Genomic DNA, 11,227 nt, shown 5'->3' on the forward strand with positions numbered 1-11,227 from the left:
CATCGTTTAGTTTTGGCTATGTCATGTCTTATAATCATGGATCCTATAAATCCACCAATGTCACTTGCATTTAATGCATTAATGCCATGAAGAAATATATATTGTATAACTGTGTCCTCTTATTCTGTAAAGTTCATTTCTTGTGTCACACGTTGTGGGACCTGAGAGCTACTCGCCAAGATCGGTTGGTATCTTTACTTCCACCAGACAATACCAAAGGATCAATATTTGAGTAAATGTTCGCAAAATTGTTTATTATATGTAATTAAGTAAAAGCACGACAGATATTTCAACTTTTACTTTTTACAGCTTTTTGATGAAATTACTTAGTTATAGCCAATTGTCTATATATGTTAAATCGTTGAAATAACAGACATCAAGAGATGGATCTGACGGCTGCGATATGCAGGGCACCCGGTGTCATTTCTTTGGTATTACCTAGTGGCAATTGTCAAATGCGGCGCCATTGTGTTGGAGCCATGCAAATAAGTTCATTGCCACTCATAAGTACTTGAGACATGTGTCACACAAAGAATGTTTAATATCACACGCAGCGCCTCCCTTAACGCGACTCCATGTACTTGATTATTCATCAGTCTCTATGCATTCTTTATGACTTACAGCACCAAGCATTGATGACCGGGTTGGAACTGTCTTCAGCAGCCCATGCTGGTGCAAGAAGGTACTAACAGGATTGGATGGTCAGACTGGCTGACTGGGCTGACTGGGCTCACACATGTCATTGTATCCCAATTGCGTAGATCAATGTTCGTGCTGTTGATCACTGGATTGTCTGGTACAGACCGCCGCCATATAGCTGTAACATTGCTGAATGCGGCGTTAAAAACCAAACAAACAAATACAAACATTCAATGTTCAGAATGATCCATTGTGAGGTCGACATTATGTTACTCCAACTCAGATCCACGCACTGTGATCTCAGAATCATGCACTGGATTTCAGCATCAACCATTAATTGCTCCGTGTGATGTCAATCATTTTGCGTCTTAGTATTGCTGTTCGTGAACATTGTATCATTTGGGTTAGGCCAGCATGACGTGTTGCGTGCTTAGTGTCGCCAGAACCCGGGTCACTATCAACATCGTGATTATTAACATCTTGTGCAGTTCAGCATCACCCAGATGTGACCAGCATCTGTACTAATCACGACCGATTCATTGGTCTGGTGGCTGGAGCATCTGCGTGGAGACAGGGAGTATGAGGGTTTATCCCCACCTGAGTTTTACCCAAGGACCTTAAAGATGATGGTTGTTGCTACCATGCCTGGTGTTCCTTAGTAACGGGATGACGTCAGAGAAGGTTGGCTATAGGTACGTGTTCTGTGTTTGAGTTGGAGTTTGAGTATTAACCATCCCCAAACTGTAGTATGGTATCTCATTGGGCTGGGAATAATATTTACACCAACAAACATATGCACGATTATTACTCAACCACATCCACGTTTTTGTATAAGAGCGGTTATCTGGACGCGACCTCATACCCAACATTAGTTAATCAAACCTTGTGGAACACGTGAAACAGGCACTCTTTTCCTCCAGATCTACACTATCGTCACTGTTTTACACGGCAAAGAACCGTAGAGTAATGTCTTCAACCGTATGACGTTTGGGGCCTGTTAGAGAGCTACACATGTTCAACACTTGCACGGAGCTGAGCATCGCGTTTAAATATATTAATAGTTATGGATTTTTCAAAAACCTTCATTTTCTTCAATAATGTGAACTTTTGGACAAGACGATTATCATGAAGAGGATGACGTCTAGAAAACGTCAGATGTCAGACGTATTCTTCTCAAAGATCACCTTAAACTAAAACAAAATTGTTCGTGTAATTTTGGTGTCATCGTGAAAGGCTATTATGATCTTTTTTTTCAGTCGTGTCAGTTTTTTCTAAAATATTATTCTCTGTTCAGTACATAAATCCTGCACAGCGTTCAAATTGCCAGAATGACATTTTTAAATTGAAGAAATATTTGGCAATAAATTGGATGGTTTTCATTTGATACGCTATGATACGTATTATCGACGGTAACACGGCTATATTATTTCCCCAGTGCTTGTTTCCGATTGGACAAAATGTGTCTTACCAACTGCCAAATAATAATGATTATGTTTACGCCCATACTGCGCAAATGATTGGTTAATATTAAACCCTGCATAAACTATAAGGTAGAAATGTATCATCAAATGATGTGAACAAATGATCACTCCGATAAAATGAAACACATTATTCCACACATTGTATATGTGTAATTTCAGCTGGTGAGTTGGTTTGCATTAACGCCAGTCTTAACTGTATTTAGTTTTACCAGTTTTATGTGTTATTTAAATTCCTGCTACTTGACGGTGATATATAAGTATCGACCCAGCAATCATGTTATTGAAATTTTGTGCATCTATGTACACGAAAGCAGGAAACACACATGTTTAACATAACAAATATGTCACATTGTCACATCGATAATGACCCAATTTCTTAACACCACACCTCACCGGTCAAAAGTTAACATAAAATGTATACAATAGCCTGCGTACGGTCCAGCTTACACTTGACATGTTTCAATGTGACGACCCAGCCAGGTGAGTCATCGTGGGAGGGGGAAAAAATGGTAAAAATAATGTCGCTTCCCAAATGTGTATAACATATATCACTCTTCGTCACGTGGTGGATGAAATTATACTGGATAGGTCAGTGCTGTTTGCAGCAGTTTCCGTATTACGTTTGACTCCTCGCCTACATATTACAACTAGCATCTCATCTCCCTCTATTAAACCTTTCCCGAAACACTGTATAAAAATTGCAACGCTTTAAGATGAATGACATTGCCACATAACAATACGGACTAAGAAACGAAACACATAATTTTAGTTTGTACATTAACACAATTTGAGGTAGAAAGGTTTCTGTGTCGGTCGACTTCGGGATTATGCCGGGGAGTGCGCCCTTCTCACACGTGAGTGATTTCCTACGTCTGTAGTTCAGGAAATTACTCTGATGTGTATTCAAGGAGGGCCACTGATCCAGAGCGATTAATGTTTCCAGCCAACAGTCTAATTACACGGGCACGGGGACTGGGCCACTGTCCACCTTGGCAGAATTTCTTCAACCTAAACAGTGGGACATTAGGAAGGGTGAATGCCCATCAGATGCTGTTATTTGACAATATCCCCGGTAGTTCTTGCCTGATTGTAATAAAGTATCCCAACAGCCTTTTCAGATTTTCAAATGCTTGGATGGTATAGTGACTGATCCAATTTGATCCTATTTCTGTGTCTTTACCTCGATATTTTAATCATGTAAAAATATGATGTCTATCACCTATGCTATGCTAGGTACATAGGTATATACAGTTTTTAACTAAGTACACAGCAAATGCTTATATGTATTTCTTATGCAACAATGAAGTTCCGTTCGTATCCTCAAAACAGTGACGGTCCCTAACGTTTTCAGGCAATCAAACTTGCATGCACTGCAGTGATTACAACTATCTTGCTGTAACCCTTGTTCGGTGGAAAACCTACCTGTACACATGTTACTTGTCATCATTCCCTTGATGGTCAGTTAATGAATTTATAACAGGTATAATTAGTGGTAACACCACTCAGATAACCCGACAAAGGTTCCCATTTGGCATTTCTCGTGTCTGGACTAAATACTCAACATTATTAAGGTCTGATGTAACAAATGTATTACATCTTATGTAATATATGTATGGAAGTGCAGCAAGAGGAATTATCAGCTGAGTTACAAAAACAAACATCGATCAAAGGATTAACCGATAACACGCTGATTGATTAATTACTTTTATCTTGCACAGCGGATTTGTCAATAAGGTAGTGTTTATGTATGTAGATTTACGAATCTATACTGAATACACCCTGTCGTTAAGTGTCTGTGTAAAAACAATATCCTTCATTCAAAGCATTAACCGCCAATACGTTGATTGATTGCTCATTATTGGCTAACTAAATTACCTTTTTTAAAGAATGGCGGACATCATGCAATTAGTTGCCAGGTGTGCTATCTTAGGTGACCAATGACTATACAACAATGTGATAAACCTGAAACGATATATCACTATTCCGCATATTACACTGTTACAAGACACATGACATGGAACAGATTCTATGGCAGCTGCAGATGAATGGCATATCGTTCCTTTATGTGGATATTGATGGATACATTCCTCGAACAAGGTAATACCCTGGCATGGTTGCTATTACTTTAGTCTGTTATAATTTTAATATTTGCATTTTGTCTTTATTTACTTATTGTAGCATTCAACAGAATCATTTTTTCGTCGTGAAGTGCAACGAGGCAGACAACATACATTAGGTCGCACTTAGGGCGTGTGTGTGAAATATGATTCACGTTGGCAATCTATAAGATGTCTAGATATTACAGTCATGGTATAAATGCACTAAGTATAAGCAGATCGTTCGCATTTTTTATCAAGTTGCAAAATGCATACAAAAATAGACTAATTAGGATTATAAGACAAAATATATAAACGTACATTGACTTCGTTATTTCAGTCCTAACATTTTTCACCACTGGCAGGTAGTTAAACTTCAAAATGTTTTCATTTGGTCTCAAAATAATGAAGATGGAAATATTATCGAGTAAAAAAGATTTTATCTTTGTTGATCGGTCAATACTTATACTATCAATTGCGCATGAGGGTGGCGCAGCAGAGATAAAGACCCAGTCATGAATTCTGGGATATCATCCGTGTTTTCACTGGAGAAAAACAATAACAAAAGGAACAACCAGTCCTCGAAGATTGCTCTGGATCAGTGGCCCTTTAAGGCCAGTCCCGTTCGATTCATCACCGTATTAGGTGAAATGATGCGGTAGATGTTTGAAGCACCGTCTTCTTTTCATCCTGGTATGCACGCCTCACCTAATATTCGTATTTTCCTGTTTTTTTTTACAAACTCACCAGTTTGAAACTGTTTGCTTTTTGATAAAGGTGACCCCTTTCGTGGGTCAGGAGCGACTTAACACCCCCTGCGTTAATGACACTAAAAGTCCTGTAGGTCCAGGGGGCGTCATTACAGACCCCATTTTCAGCACTTGTAACAAGCAGGTGATCTTTTATTCGGTTTTTACAACATCTCACAAGGGGTAAATGGCCGGTAGCTTCCATCACAGGTACAATAACTCCCAGATTATGGTTTAATAATGACTAAGAATGTGTTAACGGTAGATAAATACAGGATGTCGGTACTTGTGTTCTGTTTGCGCCACAGTTGGGACAGTTGGCAGACTTCAGTTCGGGAACAATGTCAAGATCAGTATTTTGCTTCACCGGAAAAGTTGGTTATGAACATAAAACGGATCGCCCAAACGCAACCGGGCGGTTGTTGCCCGGTAAATCAATCTGTCTCCATGTCGTGGCATAAAAAGGATGTCTTTCGTGACATGATTTGACAAACTTGAAGGAATAATGAATATTGACTTTTGAAAAAGCGACTTTACATTAAATAAAAGTCACTGGAAGAAGTTAAACACAGAATGGTGGAAAAACAGACTCTATGTGTGCAAATTACACAAAGACGTCAATGGAGTCTGCGTAAATCCGGAAAGAAATTGTTTGTTGAAAGTATTAGATGAATTTGGCGAGAATACATATGTATTCTTCCCTACTTTCCAATCTGGTTACATCGATAATTTCTAATTATGTTGAGACTGGATGCTTTTGCCTTCGGTTTATAGTAATCAATAATAGTTATGTTTCTTCACTCAGATATCGACTTGACCAATAGTTCCAGCTTTGCTTTTTCCAAAATCAAGCTCCAATGAATCTCAAATTTGGTTGTGAACAGATATTGCTTTATGAAACATACTTGGAATAATGAGACCAAAACTAGAAGCTTAGTTATACTACTTAGAATCATGTCACGAATTAAATGTCTAATTGATTTTGAATGACAGGATATTTTCAAAAGGAAAACTACAGTAGCCTAGCAAGACTGTCAGTGTGAAGACTAGGTCATTGTAGAACATCTTAAGGATTTAACTGTACACTTGATTTCGTTTCTAAGTGCTTGTCTGATCATTTGTGTAATAATAATACATAATACTTGAAATCGTGAATAATAATTGTTATTCGAATTCAGTCTTCTCTGATAGCCATTACAGGCAGATGTAACACAATAGACCGGAAAGCCACTGATATCTTTGGCTGCGGGTCATGGTGCTCCAACAACGTGGACTGTTGTCATACCATCACTCACGTGCTTGTTTAGTCAAGACACAACGTTTTTACCCCCTGGCGTCATTTGGGTGGAATGCACCGCATTATCTAATACACAGAGAAACATGTCTGTCAGCGAATACTGAAGTTTTTTGAAAACCTTATATGCTCACAGATTATGAACTTGAGAAAGAAGTACATTGTATATTGCTTTCACGTTTTGTATTATATACACAAATGTCCGTGCTTTCTACATTATTGCCTGATGGTTGTTGTCAGCGGAGAGCACAGGAGTTCGAATCCGAATACATACATATTGTGTTTGCATTAGCCATCATAAATATGTATTCATCAGTCGTTACAAAGGTCTTCGAGGTCCTCCAACTGCGCAAGCATGAGACAGTATACGTGGTGTCGAGTAGACATGACGGGTGGATGGAGTGAGCTGGAACGCGTGAGTTATGCTTTAATATTTTCATAGGTAAAATTACTCATGTTTAAAGTAATGCTTAAATATATATATATATATATATATATATATATATATGGTCACACAAAGCAATGTTTAATGGGTTGTATAGCTTAAGTTGTCATGGATAGGATTAATCATGTTTACAGTTTTGATGTTGTATATTCCGCACATACATGTAATTTTTGCGAACGCAATCTGTGAAATGTATTTGGTAGTCTTGCGAACGCAGCTTGCGAAATGAAATTGTAGTTTTGTTACTGTGATACAGTTCATGGTGTGGGTGTATATATACGTTAACTTCCAGATACACTTGCTACCTGTATTCAGATACACTTGTGAAATGTGGATATCACATTTACTGTGCGAATGGTATAACCATGTTAACCAAAGCCTCCTTGTAATAATGCAAGTATAGTATATGAATAAACTTGTTACTCCGCTCCTGCTAGGTGGTTGCAGGAACAACATGTACTGACGGTACCAAGAGGGTTACCGTCGGATGGACTGACGGTACAGGAGGTGAACAGTCGGATGGACTGACGGTACAAGAGGTGAACAGTCGGATGGACTGACGGTACAAGAGGTGAACAGTCGGATGGACTGACGGTACAAGAGGTGAACAGTCGGATGGACTGACGGTACAAGGGGGTTACAGTCGGATGGACTGACGGTACAGGAGATGAACAGTCGGATGGACTGACGGTACAAGAGGTGAACAGTCGGATGGACTGACGGTACAAGGGGTGAATAGTCGGATGGACTGACGGTACAAGAGGTGAACAGTCGGATGGACTGACGGTACAGGAGGTGAACAGTCGGATGGACTGACGGTACAGGAGGTGAATAGTCGGATGGACTGACGGTACAAGAGGTGAACAGTCGGATGGACTGACGGTACAGGAGGTGAACAGTCGGATGGACTGACGGTACAGGAGGTGAACAGTCGGATGGACTGACGGTACAAGAGGGTTACAGTCGGATGGACTGACGGTACAGGAGGTGAACAGTCGGATGGACTGACGGTACAGGAGGTGAACAGTCGGATGGACTGACGGTACAAGAGGTGAACAGTCGGATGGACTGACGGTACAAGAGGTGAACAGTCGGATGGACTGACGGTACAGGAGGTGAACAGTCGGATGGACTGACGGTACAAGAGGTGAACAGTCGGATGGACTGACGGTACAGGAGGGATAACAGTCGGATGAACTGACCGTAGAGGAGGGATAACAGTCGGATGGACTGACGGTAGAGGAGGGATAACAGTCGGATGAACTGACCGTAGAGGAGGGATAACAGTCGGATGAACTGACCGTAGAGGAGGGATAACTGTCGGATGAACTGACCATACAGGAGGGATAACAGTCGGATGAACTGACCGTAGAGGAGGGATAACTGTCGGATGAACTGACGGTAGAGGAGGGATAACAGTCGGATGGACTGACCGTAGAGGAGGGATAACAGTCGGATGAACTGACCGTAGAGGAGGGATAACAGTCGGATGAACTGACCGTAGAGGAGGGATAACTGTCGGATGAACTGACCGTAGAGGAGGGATAACAGTCGGATGGACTGACGGTACAGGAGGGATAACAGTCGGATGAACTGACCGTAGAGGACGGATAACAGTCGGATGAACTGACCGTAGAGGAGGGATAACAGTCTGATGAACTGACCATACAGGAGGGATAACAGTCGGATGAACTGACCGTAGAGGAGGGATAACTGTCGGATGAACTGACCATAGAGGAGGGATAACAGTCGGATGAACTGACCGTAGAAGAGGAATAACAGCCGGATGAACTGACCGTAGAGGAGGGATAACTGTCGGATGAACTGACCGTAGAGGAGGGATAACTGTCGGATGAACTGACCATAGAGGAGGGATAACAGTCGGATGAACTAACCGTAGAGGAGGGATAACTGTCGGATGAACTGACCGTAGAGGAGGGATAACTGTCGGATGAACTGACCGTAGAGGAGGGATAACTGTCGGATGAACTGACCGTAGAGGAAGAATAACTGGCGGATGAACTGACGGTAGAGGAGGGATAACAGTCGGATGAACTGACCGTAGAGGAGGGATAACTGTCGGATGAACTGACCGTAGAGGAGGGATAACTGGCGGATGAACTGACGGTAGAGGAGGGATAACAGTCGGATGAACTAACCCTAGAGGAGGGATAACTGGCGGATGAACTGACCGTAGAGGAGGGATAACTTTTGGATGAACTGACCGTAGAGGAAGAATAACTGTCGGATGAACTGACGGTACAGGAGGGATAACTGTCGGATGAACTGACCGTAGAGGAAGAATAACTCTCGGATGAACTGACCGTAGAGGAAGAATAACTGTCGGATGAACTGACCGTAGAGGAGGGATAACAGTCGGATGAACTGACCATACAGGAAGGATAACAGTCGGATGAACTGACCGTAGAGGAGGGATAACAGTCGGATGAACTGACCGTAGAGGAGGGATAACTGTCGGATGAACTGACGGTAGAGGAGGGATAACTGTCGGATGAACTGACCGTAGAGGAGGGATAACAGTCGGATGAACTGACCGTAGAGGAGGGATAACTGTCGGATGAACTGACCGTAGAGGTGGGATAACTGTCGGATGAACTGACCGTAGAGGAGGGATAACTGTCGGATGAACTGACCATAGAGGAGGGATAACAGTCGGATGAACTGACCGTAGAGGAGGGATAACAGTCGGATGAACTGACCATAGAGGGTGAACAGTCGTATGGACTGACGGTGGTCAGTGAAATGTACTGATACCGAGGTGGAACAACCAGATGGACTAATATGACCATGGTGGTCAGTATTAACTGATTGAGCACATCTTCTAAACTGTGAATGAACTTTAATTAATTATAGTATATGTAATAGGTATTTAGAGTATTTCGAAAACCCAGGTATCAATTAGTTATTAAGTAGATATATGTGTGTGTGTGTGTGTGTGTGTGTGTGATGTGTGATTGAGAATTCATTTACATAGTGGGATGTAAATAAAATTTGGTTCTTGTGATCCTTGTTTTGTTGTTCTGACTAGCTATTCTCGAAACGTTCGTAGCCCTACGAACTTCTTAAGCCCATTCGTAACACATTGGCTACGATCAAAGTTAAGAATTCTTAGGGCTACGAACGTTTCGAGAATAAGGGCTCTGGTTTGTGACAGTTTTGGTGGAGAATCCAGGTACCTAAATAATCCAGTCACAACGAGAGCAAGAACTTGTATCCTTCATTTGTTTTGGGTTAGTTCAAGTATTAACTGATCATTCTCTTTCCTCTGCTGCACACTGTGGCCTGTTTGGAGAAGTGCGTTTTACTGTTCTTTGACTTTGTTGAATTTCTGTTTTAAAGCATGAGTATTGCCTGATTAACGAATGTTAGGTAAGTGTTAAGTATTGCTGGTGCCATTTCAGTTCATCATGGATTTGCAACAGATTCTTTCTTTGGGTAAGGATTTGGGATATACCGACATACCCTATAGTGCTTCTATACCAGCCATGACTCTTCCACTGCACTCATCCTGCTTTCCATCACAGGTAGGTTCACTGAACTTTCATTACTCATCAAAATGCAGGCTTGTACAGCTTGCTAGAGCCTTGCCTTTCATACATATCCTTGTGAAAAGTCTTCAAATAAAATGGGCAGCTTTGACAATAATTATAAACCATATCCAATTTTATAGACACAGTTAGACGTCGGACAAAATAAAGTATGTGCCTATATTTTATGATGAGTTGAAACTATTAAGATCTTGATCACGACTTTAATGTTTCATCCAAATCCAATTTCCAAGTGTAAATGTTTAGATGTGTATACATGTATGTGCAAGCAGCTCTACCCATTATTTATGGTACATCGTTCCCCATACCAGCAATCCTATTGCTGTGGTTTTATAAAATATTTCACCAGTCTTCACAAATGATTGGTAGTATAGTACCAAACCGTAAGACTATTGCCACGGACTGTTCACTTAAATCAACGACGGGTCAAGCAATATAACCTGTTTTGACTGTTTGCTCTGTTGCATGTTTCTTCCAGATTATTGTAGAGGTGTTGCCATGCCGATAGGTGTTCGAATGTTTATAACGAATTTGGCTGATGAATATTTCACAACATATAGCTCTAAAGAATTAGAAATTATCCGACATCTCGATATCACATGATCCAAGGATTGCAATTGTTGTTTTTGGAAATTTGTTTAGCCCTGTCTTTGTCAGAGTACGTGTAAGGCCGCTCTGCGTACTCCCCTACATCCAACCCGAACACACAAGCAGACTGCAAGTACGTTGTCACACAAGGAACCAAATCCCCCCAAACATGATCACCGGATGGAATGAAGTGAAACTACAACCAATGCACAGAATATGTGCACGGCATAATGGAAAAAAAGCCACCTGCATCATCTTTCGAATCGTCCCGAAAACAGCCCCATATTTAATGGTGAAGACATCAGTGTTAGAGATTCTACATATGCTCTGACAAGTTTTGGGTGGGTTCAAATGGCAGCGCTTCCA

The sequence above is a fragment of the Haliotis rubra genome, unplaced genomic scaffold, assembly GCF_003918875.1.
Source record: "Haliotis rubra isolate DU_JTF1 unplaced genomic scaffold, ASM391887v1 Scf756, whole genome shotgun sequence".
Classification (NCBI taxonomy): Eukaryota; Metazoa; Mollusca; class Gastropoda; order Lepetellida; family Haliotidae; genus Haliotis; species Haliotis rubra.